The sequence below is a fragment of the Notamacropus eugenii genome, chromosome 5 (assembly GCF_028372415.1).
Source record: "Notamacropus eugenii isolate mMacEug1 chromosome 5, mMacEug1.pri_v2, whole genome shotgun sequence".
In the NCBI taxonomy this organism is placed as follows: Eukaryota; Metazoa; Chordata; class Mammalia; order Diprotodontia; family Macropodidae; genus Notamacropus; species Notamacropus eugenii.
Window position 1 is genome coordinate 399,236,679 of NC_092876.1, and position 19,887 is coordinate 399,256,565.

The 19,887-nt window shown below is 37.7% G+C and overlaps 1 protein-coding gene across 1 annotated transcript in view; it reads right to left on the reverse strand.

Moving 5' to 3' along the window:
- LOC140506885 (regucalcin-like) overlaps window positions 1–19,659 on the reverse strand; it is a 58,149-nt gene extending 38,490 nt beyond the window's left edge. The window contains exon 1 of the mRNA XM_072614516.1: window positions 19,510–19,659. The gene's annotated coding sequence lies outside the window, so the exon portion shown is untranslated. The remainder of the gene's footprint in view (window positions 1–19,509) is intronic.
- Window positions 19,660–19,887: the final 228 nt, after the last annotated feature.

Here is a 19,887-nt window from a genome sequence, read left to right on the forward strand (position 1 = left end):
AACTGGAGGTGAAATGGTTGTGAAGAAGAAAATCTGTTACTCAGATTCTAGACACAAAAATTTCTGCTTGCTCCCAGACCAGTATACACGCTTGATTGTACCACCTTGGAGGAACTGAGATATTATAGACCCCTACCCTACTCTTGACAAAGGACCCAAAGGATCTGAGTAATAGAGTTTCTTCTTCACAACCATTTCCCCTCCAGTTTTGCCAAGTCAACACTGGGGGTTGAGATTCAGATAAGCTGCAGGGGCAGGGCAGCCATTCAGTGTGAGATAAAGATCAGCAGCTCAAATCCCCCAGCAGGTTGGGAAAATGCCCCAAAAAGGGGGAAAAAACAAGACTATAGAAAGTTACTTTCTTGGTGAACAGATATCTTCTCCCATCCTTTCAGATGAGGAAAAACAATGCTTACCATTAGGGAAAGACATAGAAATCAAGGCTTCTGTGTCCCAAACATCCAAAATTAATATTCAATGGTCTCAGGCCGTGGAAGAGTTCAAAAAGGATTTTGAAAATCAAGTTAGAGAGGTGGAGGAAAAACTGGGAAGAGAATAGAGAGAGATGCAAGAAAAGCATGAAAAGTGGGTCAACACATTGCTAAAGGAGACCCAAAAAAATGCTGAAGAAAATAACACCTTGAAAAATAGGCTAACTCAATTGGCAAAAGAGGTTCAAAAAGCCAATGAGGAGAAGAATGCTTCAAAAAGCAGAATTAGCCAAATGGAAAAGCAGGTTCAAAATCTCACTGAAGAAAATAGTTCTTTCAGAATTAGAATGGAACAGATGGAGGCTTATGAGAAACCAAGAAATCACAAAACAAAACCAAAAGAATGAAAAAATGGAAGATAATGTGAAATATCTCATTGGAAAAACAACTGACCTGGAAAATAGATCCAGGAGAGACAATTTAAAAATTATGGAACTACCTGAAAGCCATGATCAAAAAAAGAGCCTAGATATCATCTTTCATGAAATTATCAAGGAAAACTGCCCTGATATTATAGAACCAGGGGGCAAAATAATATTGAAAGAATCCACCTATCACCTCCTGAAAGAGATCCAAAAAGAGAAACTCCTAGGAACATTGTAGCCAAATTCCAGAGTTCCCAGGTCAAGAAGAAAATGTTGCAAGCAGCCAGAAAGAAACAATTTGAGTCTTGTGGGAATACAATCAGGATAACACAAGATCCAGCAGCTTCTACATTAAGGGATCAAAGGGCATGGAATACGGTATCCCATAAGTCAAAGGAATTAGGACTAAAACCAAGAATCACCTACCCAGCAAAAATGAGTATATTACTTCAGGGGGAAAAAATGGTCTTTCAGTGAAATAGAGGACTTTGAAGCATCCTTGATGAAAAGACCAGAGTTGAAAAGAAAATTTGACTTTCAAACACAAGAATGAAGAGAAGCACTTACTAAAGTTGAACTGTCCACATCCCTACATGAAAGACAATATTTGTAACTCTTGAAACTTTTCAGTATCTGGGTAGTGGGTGGGATTACACACACACACACACACACACACACACACACACACACACACACACACAGCACAGGGTGAGTTGAATAGGATGAGATCATATCTAAAAAAATGAAATTAAGGAGTGAGAGAGGAATATATTGGGAGGAGAAAGGGAGAAATGGAATGGGACAACTTATCTCTCATAAAAGAGGCAAGTAAAAGACTTTTCAGTGGAGGAAAAAAGCGGGGAGGTGAGAGAGAAAACATGAAGCTTACTCTTATTACTTTTGACTCAAGGAAGGAATAAAAGGCATACTCATTCTGGTATGAAAACCTATTTTACAATACAGGAAAGTTGGGGAGAAGGGGATAAGCAGGGTAGAGGGGATGATGGAAGGGAGGGCAATGGGAGCAAGGAGCAATTAAAAGTCAACACTCTTGGGGAGGGACAAGGTCAAAAGAGAGAATAGAAGAAATGGGGAGCAAGATAGGATGGAGGGAAATATAGTTAATCTTACACAACACAACTATTATGGAAGTCATTTGCAAAACTACACAGATATGGCTTATATTGAATTGCTTGCCTTCCCAATGGGGTTGGGCGGAGAGGGAGGGAGAAAGAGAAGTTGAAACTCAAAGTTTTAGGAACAACTGTTGAGTATTGTTCTTGCATACAACTAGGAAATAAGAAATACATGTAATTGGGTATAGAAATTTATCTTGCCCTACAGGATAAAAGAGAAGATGGGGATAAGGGAAGGGAGGGATGCTAGAAGTGAGGACAGACTGGTGATAGGGGTAATTAGAATGCTCAGTGTTTTGGGGTGGGGGAAGCGAGAGATGGGGAGAAGATTTGGAACTCAAAATTTTGTGGAAATGAATGCTGAAAACAAATAAATTTTTTTAAAAATTGTCTCCTTCCCTCCCCTTTCCCCTCATTGAGAAGGTAAGCAATTGGCTATAGGTAATACATGTGCAATCATGCAAAACATATTTTCATGTTAATCATGTTGTGAAGGAAAAAAAGACCAAAAAAACCCCAAGAAAAATAAAGAAAATTTAAAAAACAATATGCTTCAAGTTACATTTAGACTCCAGCAGTTCTTTCTCCGTAAGTGGATAACATTTTTCATCATGTGTCCTTCAGAATTTTATCTCTTGATTGATCAGTGTATTGCTAAGAATAGCTGAGTTATTTACAGTTGATTATAGCATGGTGTATTGTTAATGTATTTTTTGCTTAATTTGAAGATCTTCCCATTCATTAATTGGTCTATATGACCTGCTTAACAAGCCTGTCACATGAGTCTGTGGTGGGAGGAGCTTGCTGAAAGGACAGAGCTAGAGCAGAGTTGAGAGGAAGTTGATCAGACTAGTCAGAGCTCGGAAAGAGAGAGCAGGGAACAACTAGAATGAGTGGGAGAGCTTGTTGGTGATTTGTCTAAGGGAGCTGGTTTGTGATTTGTCTAAGGGAGCTGGTTTGTGATTTGTCTAAGGGAGTTGGTTTGAGCCTAACTGAGGGAAGGCTTGGGGATGGTAGTGCCCCCTGCATTGTTATTTTTTATAGATTTCTTTATTGCTATGATGGATTTGGTTTTCCGGTGTTTGAATAAATATTTTGGTTCTATCTTCCATGTGGAGAGTCTGTAATATTTTGAGATTCAGAACTGCTAGCATATTCATAGCTGCCATAGGCACTATGAATATTGCTTTGGTGTTACACATGGTCAAACTATGGTTTAAGAAAATCACTTTAGCAGCTGGGTGGAGGGTGGATTGATGGATTTTATTGTGGTATCATTTCAGTTGTGACTTCATTTGGGGTGTTTTTTTTTTTGGCAAAGATACTGGAGTGGTTTACCATTTCCTTCTGTAGCTCATTTTACAGATTAGGAAACTGAGGCAAGCTGGGCTAAGTGACTTGTCCAGGGTCACACAGCTAGTAAGTGGCTTGAGGTCAGATTTGAATTCATGAAGAAGAGTCTTCCTGATTCCAAGCCCAGTGCTAGCCACTGCACCATGTAACTAGGTAGTGCAATCTTGCTCCCGGATTGAAGAGGTGAGAGACTGATTTGGAGACCACTGCAATAGTCTGGGTGAGAGACAATGAGGGTCTATACTAGGGTGGTGGCAATGCGAATAGACAGGTAAAGAAGAGAGTCAAGCAGAGCAGAAAGAAATGGTCAAATGGGAGAGTTGTTGTGGAAGCTAAAAAGATAAGATTTGGTAACTGGATATGGAAAATGAATAAGAGGAAGGAGTATCTCATGATACTGAGGTTATTCATCACAGTGACTGAAAGGATAGTGGTACTCTCAATAGAAACAGGAGAGTTCAGTGAAGGAGTGGTTTGAGGGGAAAGATAATGTATTGAATGAAGTCTGTAATGCAGGCAACAAGTCTGTATCCTTGCCTACTTATTCAATGAGACAATCTGACCCAAGGAAAAAAAAGGGGGTGGGGTGATGGACTGTTACACCACATTGCCCAGAGTAGAATACAGAGTTAACCAAGGGGCACTTTGCTACAGCAAAGGTTATCTGGAGGGCAGAGAATGTATAAGTGCATAGGAGATGGGAGACAGAATTTTCCCAACCCGTGCTGAGTTCAAGGTTGGCCCTGAGTACCCCATGAAGAAAATGGAAACTTGTAGAATATGGCATGAGAGTGTGGTTGTGTTGTAGACAAGCCCTAGGAATGGTTGTTGTGGGGAGGGTGGGATTCATCTCTTCTTCCTATCCTCTGATTGACTGACCATTTATCCCTTGGGGTCATAGGAGGACCCACTTTGGTAACTCCTGATCAAGGAAGAAAATGTGGTGCTGGGCAGATTTCAGAAAAACTTAGAAAGACTTACATGAACTGATGCTGAGTGAAGTGAGCAGAACCAGGAGAACATTGTACACAGTAACAGCCACATTTTATGATGACCAGCTTTCACAGATAGCTCTTCTCAGCAATACAATGATCTAAGACAAGTCCAAAAGACTCATGATGGAAAGTGCTATCCACATCCAGAAAAAGAGCTATGGAGTCTGAATGCAGATTGAAGCATACTGTTTTCACTTTTTTTTGTTTTTTCTTTCTCATGGCTTTTCCTTTTTGTTCTGATTTTTCTTCTACAACTTGGCTAATGTAGAAATATGTTTAACATGACTCTACATATATAACCAATATCAATGTCCCAATGTCTTTGGGGGGGGGGGGGAGGACAGGGAAGGAGAAAAATTTTGAATTCAAAATCTTGCAGAAATGATGTTGAAAACTATCTTTACTTGTAATTGGGGAAAATTAAAGTACTATTAACTGCAAAAAAAAAGAAAGAAAATAGGGAAAGGGTACAGAACATGATGTCAGATGATCCATATATGATTATCACCTCTAAATCCAAGCTCTGAGATTCTAGGCAATTCACTTAGCCTTTTGGATTCTGGTTTTTTTTTTTTCTGTCTGTATAATGGGGGCAGTAACACCTGTACTACCTACCTCATGTAACTATTGTAAGAAGAGAAAAAAGGTTTGAAAGTCATAAAGCACTGTAGAAATACAAGTAACATTATTATTTTCTAGATGAAAAGTATGGACCCAGTAAAGTGACTTGCACCATAAGGACATATAGTAAATGGCAGAACAAGAATTAAAACATGTCTTTTCGATCCGAAAGAACTAATAATGAAGCATGCTCTCTGCTCCCAGAGAGAGAACTGATAGTGCTTGAATACAGAGTGAAGCATGCTATTTTTCATTTACTTTCTTTCATTTTTTTAATTTGAGTCTTTGCAAATTACAAAATTACAAATATGAAAATGCTTTACATGATTACATATGTATAACATATTTGATTGCTTACTGTCTCAAGGAGAGGGGGATAGAAGAGAGAGGGAGAGAGAGAGAGAGAAAGAGAGAGAGAGAGAGAGAGAGAGAGAGAGAGAGAGAGAGAGAGAGAGAGAGAGGAAGGGATAGAATTTTGAACTCAAAACTTAAAAAAAAAACCCAAATGTTAAAAACTTGTTTTGACATAGTTGGGGGGGAAAATAAAATATTATATACTTTAAAAATGGGAAATAACACAAGTACTAATTGCCCCATTTTGGCTAAAGTCTCACCTTATACAAGAAGTTACCTTTAATAAGAGTGTTTTCCTTCTGTGGATTATGTTCAATTTATGCTATCTATATCTTGTTTGTACATAGTTTTTTTCATGTTGTCTCCCCCATTAGGCTATGAGTTCCCTGAGAGCAGGATCTATCTTTTATTCTTTTTTGTATGTTCAACGATTGGCACATGAATCATGAAGCATGAACCAATCAGGTGGTGTCTAGCACTGGTTTCTTCCACAGATAGGAATAAAATAAAACAGCAACAGGTCAACACTGCTCCCCAGAATTCAATGGCTTTCTTCAGGCCTGGGATTCTGAAGGGCTGAAAGCAACACATAGTAGGGACTCAAGAAATGTTAGTAGACTGACTCTGAATCACCTCTCTCAAAGTCCTTCTTCAGAGTCTCTCAGTCAATGAGGAATCATGTATGCTTACACATACATAATACAGTTATCCCTTCCACATTGTCAGGGTTAGGGATACAGGAGTTAGAGCACAATGCCCCAGCAATCTGGAAAATCTGCATAAAAATTTTTGACTCACCCTTCATACCAGAGAAGATATCTGAATTATTATAACATTAAAAGATAAAATATTTTGATATTATTTATACACACACATATAACATGTGTGTATATGTATGTATACATACATTTATAGTGTATTTATGAGTTTCTAAACGTTTTCTGTGTTGTCTGTTAGCCTTCATGTGTCATCTGCAACTTACTTCTGCAAAACTCCCCAAAAACCCTTATTTAATTTCTTATGCTGACCTGTGATATATTAAAGCCATGATGGGGAAAGCCACAATGTGGAAGGTATAACCACACGGTTTAATCCCAGAGTTGTGCTTTCAGGGCTCCACTCCACCTGAGTAGGGAGGTGGAGGTGTTATATATATTTTGTAGAACAATAAAGAGCTTGTTGGCCTCAAAGCCAGCAAGACCTTCTGCATCTGATACATGCAAGCTGCACCCCTTTTAAATAGAATTTTTTTTAAGTCCTAGGATTAAAAGCCTTTTAAATAGAAACTAGCATTGGCTGATACCAGCACATGTTCAAGGTAAATTTTCAATACCTACAGGGTAATATTAGTGTGCCTAGGGAAGCATTTTCTCCTTGCTAATGCTTTGCTCTATGTGCTTTGTGCACAGCCACAAGAATAAACCGGGAGGGCAGCAAGGTAACCCTAGTAAATGTTTCTCATAAAAATGCAGCTTGCTCTGAGGAGATGAGATGTAGTACACAAAACCCTCAGACTCTCTTATGGCTGACTTCATCAGCTATAAAAAGTCACTCCCTTCCAGTCCCCATTCTTATCCAGGAGAATATCAAAAAGGGCTTCCCTCCCGGGCATCCTCCCAGGTAAAAGGAGCTAAGGGGAGCTTTTTGTGCTCAGTCATGCCCTCTAGGATCACTGAAGCTAATAGAAAACTTGACTCAAACCAACACATAATGAAACTACCATCAATGAATGTAAGACAAGTACATTTTTAAAAAACCAAATTAAACCCTTTTTAAATGATTAAGAATATACATTTAAGTAGGGATAGGAACTAGACCTAGGATTTTATTCGTATAGGGAACCTCTCTATATTCATTTGTGTAGGGAACCTCGTATAGAGGAAACCTCTTTACCAATGCAGGTAAGCAGTTTTTTCTGCACCTTCTAGTCTTAGGGAGGTGTTTAGGACATTTCAAGGTTAACTGATGTGTTCAGTCTGTATGTGTCAGAGGTAAGACGTGAGCTTTCCATCCATTACATCACAAGATAGATAAACAGACAGACACAGATAAGGGAGAGATAACGAAGATAGATAGATAGACAGATAGAGAGAGAGAGAGATAGATAGATAGATAGATGATAGATAGATAGATAGATAGATAGATAGATAGATGAATAGATAGATAGATAGATGAATAGATAGATAGATAGATAGATGATAGATAGATAGATAGATAGATGAATAGATAGATAGATAGATAGATAGATGAATAGATAGATAGATAGATGATAGATAGACAGTGTCCTATCCCCAAAACCTTAGTGCCATTTTAAATAACTTAAGACTTCTGGGACAACCAGTATATATATGTACATATATGTATATATATAAGCGCATATATACTTATATATAGGTGACAAATAATCAAGACTGAATCCTTAAAATTGTAGGTTAGAAACTTGATCCCCAAGAGGACTTGCATAGGATTTTAAAGCAGAAATAGGCCTCAAAGACTACCCAGTCCAGCTCTTTCAAATAACGAATTGGGAACAGAGAATTTCTAGTCTCATTTCACACTCTAGATGAGTCTGTCCCCTGAATGTAACCTGTGCTTCCTTATCCCTGCAGACCCTTCCTACTCCCTCCCACACGATCTTTCCTCACCTTCATTGAATTCTTACCGAATGCCGCCTCCTTTGGAAATTACTCCCTGGTTCACTTGATTGCTAATGACTTCTCACCTATCTTCATCCTCATCTAGCAATTTTTTTTGGCTCCTCTCTAAGGCGCTTGAATAATATAGTTTTAGATTAAAAGTTCCTTGAGAAGGGGTCTTGATCATATCTGGTTTTGCATCACTAGAGCCTAGCATAACACCCTGAAAATTGCAGATGCCTAAATAAATGTTTTTTGAATTGCATATTTTTAATTAGCTGTGTATATACTCTAAACTTCCATAAGACTAAAAACTCCATAAGGGACCTCAAGTAAATTTCGTATCTCCCCATCACCTGGCAAAGTGCTGTGCACATAGCAGATGTTTGTTGAATTGTATCGGAACAAAAAATCATTTTGGCATGAAGTAAGTTAATTCATTGTGTATTTATTGAGCTCCTGCTAGAAGCATGGTACCAATTGGGATAAAGAAGAAGGATAAGATGGAGTCCATCATTCTGGCTGTCGCACAGACAGAAGACAATTAGGAACGTGCCTATCAGTGATGCTCAAATCTAAAATTTCACCATCAGAGATTTTATTCCTTTTTAAGAGATCTAAAGTCACTCTCTTTGAACAAAATCTTGGGAAAGATAACACATAAAACTAAAAGTCATTAACACATTTGTTAGGAATTAATTAATCCACGATTTCAGCTAATGGGAAGGCATTGACCAAACAGGAAGAGGAAGAAGGAAGAGATAATTGTGGTGCCTAGGTAGAGAGAGGAGGGCAGTCTGCATGGAATGTCTTAGTGGGGAGCTGTGGACAAAATAAAGATTCACCTATGTACCTGAATTTGTGCCAGGATGAGGAAGAGGTCGAAGGACAGAGAAGTGGGAGGACACCAGTCATAGTTTATGATAACAACTGACATTCATATAGCTCTTTACGATCTACAACATATTTTATGTATATTACTTTATTTGATCCAAAAATCCTGTGAAGTGAGAACTGGTATTATAATTCCCATTTTATAGATAAGAAAAAAATATAAAAGATACAAAGGCAATTAGGAAATGGCCCCAGCCATCACAATTTTAGCTAGAGAAGGCCCTGGCTGGTAATTCTAGAAAAGCGAATGTGTAGTAACTTATCCTTTTCTCTTCTATTAATCTAGAATACTTTATGAAGACTGGGACCTGTTTAAATAAGGGAAGACACAGGACTTCCTTCCAGATAAATTCTGGGCAGAAGGATAATTGAGAGGGATAGAGACATCCAAGTATAATAATTTTTATTTAATTAACAAGCATTTAGTTTTTCTCCTCATCCCCAAAAGAAAAAAAATAAAACCTTTTAGCAGCTAGGTGGCAGAGAGGTTAAGAGTATAGATTTGAAGTCATAAGGACTTGAGTTTGAATTCTGCCTCAAATACTATATGTTTGTCTATGGGAAAGACATCTAAACTTTCTCAACTTCAGTTTCCTGAGAACAAATCTTGAAAAGATTTTTTGAAAAAAATTTACTGTTAGGCAGAGGGGAGAGCTCCTTTGTTGTTCAGTCAGTTCAGACTCTCCGTGTTTTCTTGGCAAAAATTCCGGAATGATTTGCTGTTTTCTTCTCTAGCTCATTTTGCAGATGAGGAAACAGACAAACAAAGTAAAGTGATTTATCTAGGGTCACACAGCTAGTAAATGTCTGAGGCCAGATTTGAACTCATGAAGCCAAGTCTCTCTGACTCCAGTCTGGCACTCTATCCACTATGTCCTCTAGGAGCCTTGGTGAGTTTTACATTATATGGAATTCAAACAAGGGAGCAAGGATGAGCAATGGAGTGGCCTACGCTTAGGTAGTTTCCAAAAAAGGTACACAGATTGCTTGAGGTGTATATCATCAGGTGAATCTAAACATTCAATAAGATTTGGGTGAAGTCAAAACACAGACTTTAAGTGAAGGCCCAACACAAGACCTGGCCAGGGTGCAAGCATTCCTTACAGCAATCTCTGGATCCCCAGACAGTGTCTAAGGTCTGCATGACCTACACCTGCACATCCTGGGTTAAGCGATATCTAGCCACACAAAGCTAAATTTAAACAATATATAATAAATAATAAAGTTTTCCTACAAATAATAATCATAATAATGGAAAATAATAGCACCTACCTCCAGGGTTATTGGAAGGGTCAAATGAGATAACATATATACAGGGCTTAGCAAACCTTAAAGTACTGTATAAATGCTAGTTATAAATAAGCTTGCGTAGTCAAGCAAAATAAATTCCCATATTGGTCACGTCCAAAAATTTATGTCTCATTCTGCATATTTAGCTCATCATCTCTCTGTTAGGAAGTAGATAGCATGCTCTATCATTTGTCCCCTGGAGATATGATCAGTCCTTGCAATGATTAGGGTTCTTTAGTTCTTTAAGGTTGCCTTTATAGTGTTGTCATTGTACATATTGTTCTGGTTCTGCTCAGTTCATTCTGCATCAGTTCATACAACTTTTCCCATTTTTTTTCTTTCTGAAACCATCTCTTTCATCATTTTAATAGACAAAATTGGTAATTTATTCAACTATTCCCCAAATGATGGGAATCCCTTTAATTTCCAGTTCTTTGCTGCTACTAAATGAGTTGTTCTAAACCCCAAGTATAATATTAATGTCTATGGAAATTGAGTATGAAAAAAGCTGCAAATATATCTCATGACCACATGACTACCAAATGCAACAGCTTAAGAGAATGGTCTAAAGTAGTGTGTCAAACACAATGACCAAATCATCACAACACTCCCAAGTGTAAGTCAAACCAGATTCAAGTATAACTGGGAAATAGCTAACAAAATAAATAATATAGAATAAATATTATTGACATACATATATATGTACATATATAAATACAGCTGATATACATCTCAAGCAACCTACGTACCTTTTTGGGAAACTACTTAAGTGTAGGACATTCAGATAGTATTATGCTTTAAAACAAAACCAATATGTGTTCTCAGAGATCCTTATGTGTGAATTAGTGACCTCTGCTTCTATTTGAGTTTGATACCATCAGTCTAAAACATGTCGGATGAAGAGACTCTTGAGAAAGTTAGCCTGAGAAGATCTGGGAGATCAAAGGAATTCCAGAATCACAGAATTTGGGACTTGGAAGTGACCTTAGCATCCAATTAGTCTAACCCATACTCGAAAGGAATCTCAACTTAGCCATACCAATAAGTGGTCATGCAGCCTACTTGAAAAATGGAAAAGTCTGTACTGAGGAAGGAACTACTAACTCCAACTATAATTTGGAAACTGTCCAACTATAATTTTTAGAAAGTTTTTTCTTAACATCACCCTTCAATTTGTCTCTGCAACTTTTATCTATTTCTCCTATTTCTGCCTCCTAGACCAAACAGAACAAGTTAAATAATCTTTCTACATGATATCCCTTCAAAAACTTGATCACAGATAGCATGTGTCACCCTCTCGCCCCAAGTCTTTTTACTTTTCTAGGCTAAATATTCCCAGTTCTTTCAATCTCTTAAAGGTTTTTTAACATCCTCTTTCTGACTTACTCTACCTTCCCAGAATCCTCTCTCCTGATTGCCCTCTCAGCACTCTAGTTTACCAAAGTCCTTCCTAAACTGTGTTACTCAGAACAACAAAGTTCTGCAGATGTGCTCTGACCACCTGTATTAGCAACCACACTAGCACACAGGGTAGGCTGCTAGCACAGGTTTTTTGATCTGCTTTTCTAAAGGAAAGACAGTTTTAAAGGGGTCAGCAATCTTACTTTAATTACAGATAAGTAGAAAGAAGTGAGTATACAAAATACAAACAGAGAAATTAGCACAGAGATTCAACAGACAGGGCTCCAACTGTCTGAACAAAGTAATACGGTCTACCTCCACATACCACCAGACCAGGAAAGCACCAACATCTGAGTAGTCAGGGAGCTCTTAACAAATGGCTACTCAGAGTCCCATCCAAGGGATCAAAAGGTCCTTCTATTGAGTGAGCCCCCAAAAGCAAAATGCCAAAGACTCAGTCCCTGATTGACTCAGAGCCAGCAGGCACAAAACCTAAATGACTCAGCACAACTGTGAAAGTATCAAGGTTCAAAGGAGATCAATTCTTCAGACGTTCACAATTTAGCCTGAGTCTAGGAAACTGAACTCCAGTGGAAAAAATCAAAAACTCCCACCTGGTTTATGCTTATACCACCTCAGAGTATAGAAGGACATTACCTCCCTAGTGATGAAAGCTATGTAAGCTATCTCTTAATGCAACCCAAGACTACATTACTTTTCTGTCTGCCATCTTGCACTGAGTTATAGTCCATTTAAATCCCCAGATCTCCATCTAGTGAATAATTTAGATTCTTAGATCCAATGCTCAATGACTCAGCATCCCAAGACTTGAGTTCTAGTTCTAGATCCTCACACTTGAGATAAATTCCACCTCAAGAAAACCAAGAGATGACATTTCAGGCTTCTCTTTCTAACCAGAAAACACATTTTACACTTTTCTCTTACCTGAAGTTTTTGTACTGTTAATAGTCAAAGGTCCTGCCTATCACATTGGACATTTTTCAAAGAATTGGTAAGACTCATTTTTTTTTTTTTATCACCATCTCTGGCATAGTCAGAGGTATGCTTATAAATGCTTAACACCTAGTTTTCGGGATGGGGAGAGGGAGAAATATACATGTGACATACTTTAAATTTAATCTACATTATTATCATTTTCTCCTTCACTTTTTTATGTCTAGAAATCAACAAAACAATAAACCAAGCCGTAATTTGTAGCATTTGTTGATTTTCTGAGTTGCAAATGCTCACCCTGAAAACTTAACAATTAGCTCTTAAAAGCCAGTTGGAGCTGGCTCCATCATGCCCCTGGTGAACAGTACATCATCCTTCTTATTCCATTCTCACCCATTTTTCTGCCTCTTGAATAGGAAATGTAAAGACTCATTTGTAAAATAAGGGAGGTCACACTATATGACCTCTGAGGTGCCTTCCAGATCAGACATTCTATGAATCTCTGAATTTATGACTGCTGTATGACTGTGAGTCATGGAACACTGCAGACTCTGAACAATTAAAACTGAACATCACTCCATGGGCAATGGAAAATGGTACACTAGGTGTGAGAAGGCTGTAACTTCTAGCAAATGAGAGGACTATGGAGAAAAACTAGAGAAAACTTCTTGAGGGTGGGGATTGTTTTGTTATTTGTGTCCCCAGCATCTAGCATAGTGTCTGACACATAACAGGTGCTTAATAAATGCTTCTTAATTAGCTACAGGTTATCTATCTAAATGAATATTAACTGTTTTATTCCTTGCCTGTAATCCATGATCAGGGATTTGTTGAACAAGGTCATGCCTGTCATATCTTTGAAGGAATCTTAAATAGTTTTGATATATAGATGGGAGGCATCTTATTACAAAAAAAAATCTTTCAAGGCAATGTTTTACTCACTGAATTAAATGCTTTATTATAATTAAAAATAATAAGCATGGTGGAACCTTCTGTTCTCTATCATATATTGTGTGATGGTGACAAAGTCATGGTCTATTGTGGAATATTACTTGTGAAAGCCTATCTTTTCCCAATTACACATTAATCAAAGATGCGTTTAATGCATGTATAGATAATTTTCATAAAATTTTATATAGATAGGAAAGGCCAGCAACAGTTTATGCTCTCCCAGCACCAACAAGTTATATATATTTTCCACCTTGTTGCTCTTTTTCCATCTCAGATGCCTTGTGAATTGACTTCTCAAGACCTTTATGACTTGTGTTGCCTCTAGCAAAAATGTCACCTTAGTAATTTTCCTAAGTTAGTTGCTTTCCCCCTTTATGTTGTCTGAAGGGTCATTTCTGCCCTCTGTATGATATTTATCTTTAATTGTGAAAGAAGTTCATCATAGAAATATCTGCAGATCTTTTCCATTTTCTACTATTTGTTTTTCCTTCTGTTTTCATCCTTGGAATCACGTTCCTTAGTTTGATCTTTCACTTAAATTTCTTTAAAATGTTTTTACTCTTTCATTGTTTCTCTCTGTTTCATGAAACAACACTATTTAAAATGTTACATTATCATTATCATTAAAATCTTACGTTACATTATCTTACTTTGGTAGGATATGATGTTAACCTTGGCTTCTATTTCTCTGTTTGGCAAGTAAGCTTAGTATCTGCTTGCTGAAGCACTTTTTAGGTCCATTGGCTCTTTTTGCTATGGCAATTGACTTACATTGGTTAAACTTCTACATGAAATTATTATAGTTTATATTTGTGTCCTTTCATCCACTATCCTTTTTTCATAATCAATAACTTGTTTGAGTAAGAATTAAATTGTTTCAAATGCATGATATATTTTTCCTTACTTTTATTCTTCTAGATTTTCAAGTCAGCCCCAATGAGAGTGAAACAGCATGGTAGCCTCCCTGACTGGGGAAAGCAAACCATATAATTCTGATAGGGACACTGAAGCATGCCAACACTGGGCATTGACATCGGAAAGGAAGTGGGAGACAGTGGTAGGATCTCAGGAAAGCAAGATCACAACCAATCGTAGCCTGACCATCCACCCTGTCCATGGGTACAGAAACAGGCAGACCCCAACACAAAATCCTGAAACAAGAACTGAAGCTAGAGATACAAGTAAACAGAAGACACCAAATGTCCTGAAAAAAATATGTTTCAAAGATCATTTAAGAGAAAAATCCAGAAGAAAAGATTAATACTATCCACAACAATTATGATCAGAGCCTCATAAAACACACACACACACACACACACACACACACACACACACACACACACACACACACACACATACAGAGCTTGGCCTAAGGACTTTAAGAGTGTCTGGAAGTCATGAAACAAATAACGAAAAATGAAATTATAAGTAAAAAAAAAATTATGGACATAAAGCTGGAAAGATAAATAGTTTAGAATAGAAAGCAGAAAAAGATTACCCAAGCAACAAAGTCCCTGAAAAACCAAGCCAAACTCAATGACTACAGGAAATAAGAACTATCATAACAAGTTCCAGAGAGAAGGGGGGGGGGGGAGAAAGAGAGAGAGACAGAGACAGAGACAGAGACAGAGACAGAGAGGGAGGGAGAGAAGGAGGGAGGGAGGGAGGGAGAGAAGGAGGGAGGGAGGGAGGGAGGGAGGGAGGGAGGGAGGGAGGAAGGAAGGAAGGAAGGAAGGAAGGAAGGAAGGAAGGAAGGAAGGAAGGAAGGAAGGAAGGAAGAGCTCATAAGGTATCCACTACCAAAAACGACTCACCTGGAAAACAGGTCAAAGTACAGACAATTTAAAAATCATCAGATTATATGAATACTATGAACAAAAAAAAGGTCACATGCAATACTTCAAAAAAATCACAATCGATAACTGCCCAGACTTAATTAGAACCAGGGGGCAAAAAGAAAATGGAAAGACTCCACCAGTTAAATCCTGAAGGAAATCCCAAAAGGAAAACTTCCAGAAAGGTAATAGAAAAAAAAATCCAGAGCCTCTGGGTCAAAGAGAATGCTATAAACAGCTAGAAAGAGTCTAACGCCAAAGAGTTACAGTTAGGATTACACAACACCTGGCAGTTACTCCTTCAAAGATGAGAAAATCTCAGAATACTCCAGAATATTGAGAATACTCAGAATATTCCAAAAGGTAAAAAGATAGAAAAAGATTATAAGCAAGAATAACTTAACCCACAAGAAAATGAGGTAAATGGACCATTTATGCAATAGAGGACTTCCAAGCATTCATGATGAAAAGAGCATAACTGAGTAGAAATTTTGAAATGAAAACACAGAAATTAAGAAGAATCTAGAAAGGTAATATATTTGAGCAATTGATAGGGACTAAATTAAGATAAAATGCTGACTTTCAAACAAGAGGAAAAGAGAAAATCAACCCTTTAGAATCTTAATGACTTCATGTGTCGGATACAGAATTAAGGCAAACAGAAGAATTGAGGGTGGTTTTGTTCATTTTGGTGATCTTAAGAGAAAAAAATAAAAAGGAAAGGAATATAATAGAGAAGAAATTAGGAAGAAGGGAGTGGAACTTACTATTTTTCATATTTGGGGCACATGTAAAGAGCATACAAAAATGAGGACAGAGTAGGGAAAGTAGTCATTACATGAACTTCACTCTTATCTGAATTGGAGAAAGAAAAGTTGAATACACACATGTTCAAAGAATTTGGTGTTGTAATATATTAAACTCAAAAGGGAAAGAGGTAGGAACAGGGAAAGGGAAAACAGGTTTAAGAGGGAGGATACAGCTTAGGAGGGAACAGTCATAAGCAAACCAAACTTCAACTTCAAAGGGTGATTACAAGGAAGAAAAGCAAATGTAAGAAATGTTAACTAGGCAATGGGAGAGGAAAAGACAGGAGTGGAAATGGGGAGGTAAAAGGAGAGGAAAAGATAGAAAATAAGGAAGAATTTCACATAGTTGAAAATAAAAGAAAAATTGAACTGGTAAATAAAACCGTGAACTGGCTTTTTGCAGAAAAATGTGAATAAAATAAATGAATCATTAGCTAATTGATGTTTTAAAAATATAAAGGAAACTCAAATGACCAATGTCAAAAGTGAAAAAGTAGAATTTACAAATGAAGAGGAAATAAAAGGAATTATTAGAAATTAGTTTGGCCAACTATATATCCACAAAAATTGGTAACTTAAATGAAATGGATGTAGACTATGAAATATTCAGATTAATATATATGTTGTCTCCCTGTTACAACATGAGCTTCTCAGTGCTTTTGAATTGTCAGCTTAACACAGTGCTTTGTATAGAAAGCACTAAATAAATGTTTTTTTCATTCATTCAAAAAAATACAAGAAAATATATAATTGATTTCATTTTAGTGGCATTATTCTGTGCTAATCATGAGCAGTAACTAATGATTTTTTTCTTGAAGTATTCAAGAAAAATATAGGCAGGAGGTTTCTGGATAGTACATAAACCCTTGCTTTCCCATTCCTTATTCCTGATACATGTTTTCTAATATACATCTCACCATTCTCATCTATTCCCACCTTTTCATTGAAGTTAACCAAAATATATGTTGACTGAATTCGGAGACTCCTACTGAACACTTTGTAGAATTTCAGTATCTCTTCATTCTCTGCAGCGATGTTACATCAGCTGCAACTGTTTTCATGGATGTCTTTTCTGTAACACTTTGGATGAACCTCATAATACAAGCTGACGAAATGCCCAAGAAATGTTATTTCTTGTTGTCACATCTGTTGATTCCTTATTTGCCTTTCCAAAGAGAATGTATAAGTCATCTTTTCATTTAGTAGATGCATCTTTTTCTTTCAGTTTCTTTTAGAGTTTAACCCTCTTTTGTCTGGTTGAGATAAAAATGAGATTCATGCTAAACCCACTCCCACTACTCCTTCCTCCATACTTGTATACTCTTCATGGGCTCCCCAATTACGAGAAATAGATCTAATGTCCTTCAACCTCATTTCTTCCCTAGCATATTCTATTTTCCTTCCTCTCTTATGGTTATTAAATCAGAATAAAACTATGACCAGTCCCTGTTTGTCGAATCATGGCAAATAAATATAATGCTGTATAGTAAGAAATGATAAATATAAAGAAAAAGAGAATAGGGAGACAACATGAAATGATGCAAAGTCAAGTGAGATTACTATAATTCATTTCCTATATTAGTGTGTCCAGTCATTAGACAAAGATTATATAATTAAAACACCATCAGTCAAATTACAGTTTATAGATGGTCTTATTGTTTAACAGTTTCAGTCATGTCCAATTCCATGATCCAATTTTGGGGTTTTCTTGGCAAAGATACTGGAATGTTTTGCTATTTCCTTCTCCAGTTCATTTTGCAGATGAGACACTGAGGCAAACAGGGTTAAGTGACTTGCCCAGGGTCACAAAGCTAAGAAGTGTCTGAGGCCAGATTTGAACTCAGAAAGATAAGTCTTTCTGACTTCAAACCCAGCACTCTATGCACTATGGAACCTCCTAGCTGCCCCCATGGATGGTCTAAAAACTCATCAGTCTTAGCACCTTCTGTCTCTGTCTTGTCATTCTGCCATCATTACTGCAGAAATGGAGTTCTAGGACAATGTTCTCTATATATTTCTTGTTCCTTGGATTGCCATGGTCAAAGATTTCATTCCCAAGTGGCTAACCTGTTGATGATAAACCTCTCTATGCTTCGCAAGGCTGGTCCTCAGAAAGCAAACATAATCAGTTGCCAAGACTGTGCTCAACGCCTTTGCAGCTTGGTCGAACCTGTCAGAACTTGTGTTCCACTGGCATAGGCTTCAGGAACATAGGATTGCCTCCACATCACAATGAGGCATCAAAGAATGGCTTTGTGGAGCACAGATAAACAAATAAATCCAAAACATATATAAAAGAAAAACAAAGGCATTCCAGAGGCCACTGACAATTAGTCACTGGCAGGAAAGCCCTCTGGAAGGCACAATAGCACTAGCACCACTGATCTTTATCACCCTCATCATAACTGATGTTTTTGTTGTTCTGATTCTTTGTGACCCTGTTGGAGATTCTCTTGGCAGAGATACTGGAGCAGTTTGCCATTTCCTTCTCCAGCTCATTTTACAGACAAGGAACTGAGGCAAACAGGATTAAGTGACTCGCCCACGATCACACAGTTAGCAGAGGTCCGAGGTCAGATTTGAACTCAAGATGAGTCTTCTGAACTCCAAACCCAGAGTTCTATCCACTGCACCACTTGGCTGCCCTGATAGTTTCATGGTGATTTGAAGTTTGCAAAGTATTCTATAAAAATTCTCTTATTTTACCCTATGACAAACCTATAAAGTAGGTACTACAGATATTTTTATCAGCTCAGTTTTCCAAATGAAGACACTGAGACGCAGAGAAATTAAGTGACTTGATCATAGACACTTGGCAAGTAAATGTCAGTGGCTGGACTTGAACGGAGGTCTTTCTGATTCCAAGTCCAGCACTGTTCCTAGATGGGGCAATACTATTTAGTCTAAAAAAAAAAAGAATGCCCAATGGCACCATTTCAGATGGTGTGGCAGCCAGGTAGAGGACATGTTTTTGGTCAATGAGTTTTCCTAGTGGCCCTAATATTACGCTACACAAATGGTTCAACAAATCGTGGTATATAAATGCATAGAGGATATAGCTATACTATAAGAAAGGATAAATATAAAGAAGACAGAGAAGCACAAGACTCCTTAAACGATTCAAAATGAAGTCGGGTGAACCAGGAATACACCATGACCGCAGTGTAAATGGAGAGAACAACAACAATGAAACTAAACACTCTATAATTATAATGATCAAGCTTCATCTTGAAGAAGAAATGGAAGGGGAAATTGACTATCACCTAGCATACTACAGAGGGACACCATGCCTCTGTTAACAGGCTTTCTAACTCTAAAGCTATGACCCTATGAGCACAGTTTAAGGTGACCCACCGGCCTTTTTTTGAGACAATACAATTACAGTTGCTATCTATAACTTGGCATTAGAAGCATTGGCTCTTACCTTGGGAATACGTGCCTATAGAAGCTGGATCTGAGTAGGGATTTGGGCTGATATCACTTGGAGAGAGAGAATAACTTCTGTAGGAGCTGTAACAAAGAGAGACTAGATAGAGGTTTTATAGATCAGCAATAGTGTGCCGAAACCCAGAAATGGGGTGTTTCCCTGACAGCTAAACATTGCATCACCCGGAGAGCTTGTAAGTTGCGGCTTAAAGCTTCTGGCAAATATACCTTTCTGGACTGAACAGATAGGGGAAGATGAAGGATCCAAAGAAAGCCTCCAGAACTGACACCATGTAGATTAGCAACAATAATTATATCCATGATATCTCTCTCACTGACACTTACGTTTCAGGGTATTGTGTACGTACCTGAGTGT